The 598-nt window shown below is 47.0% G+C and overlaps 1 pseudogene; it reads left to right on the forward strand.

The window, feature by feature from the left end:
* The first annotated feature begins 224 nt into the window (after positions 1-224).
* LOC134937871 (5S ribosomal RNA) lies at positions 225-343 on the forward strand (annotated as a pseudogene).
* The last annotated feature ends 255 nt before the right edge of the window (positions 344-598 follow it).

Genomic DNA, 598 nt, shown 5'->3' on the forward strand with positions numbered 1-598 from the left:
ATGGGTAATGGCAAATAGTCCCAATCCAACAAGTTTGGTAAGACTAAAAGGTACTCGGCTACCAGAGGACTGATTTTCAAATCAGAAGATAAGCCATCAGCTTGATGGTGCGGGCCTCCAACTTGGGGAACCCAGAGTGGGAGGCTGACTTCTTCAGTTTGCAGAGATCTGGCAGCAGTCTACTACAGATGCCTGAGTGTAAGAAGCGGTATCTCACGGTTATGATCTACAGCCACACCACACTGGACATGCCCAATCTTATCTGATCTTAGAAGCTAAGCAGTGTTGGTCCTGGTTAGTACTTGGATGGTAAACCACCTGGGAATACCAGGTGCTGTAGGTGTTTTCAAGAAACACCCTCATTAAAGGTTTGTACCTGCCCGTCTTCATTGGAAACGAAGACCAGGGCTTTGCAAGATGCAGTTCAGGAGTTGCTTCAGTCAGGAGTGATAATTCCAGTTCCTCCTGCACAACGAGGACAAGGTTTTACGCCAACCTGTTTTTAATCCAGAAGCCAAATGGGTAGTTCCGGCCCATACTCAATCTCAAAGCGCTGAACAAGTACATTTGGGTGCCTCGGGTTTCATATGGAGAGTTT

Source organism: Pseudophryne corroboree, chromosome 6 (assembly GCF_028390025.1).
Source record: "Pseudophryne corroboree isolate aPseCor3 chromosome 6, aPseCor3.hap2, whole genome shotgun sequence".
Classification (NCBI taxonomy): domain Eukaryota; kingdom Metazoa; phylum Chordata; class Amphibia; order Anura; family Myobatrachidae; genus Pseudophryne; species Pseudophryne corroboree.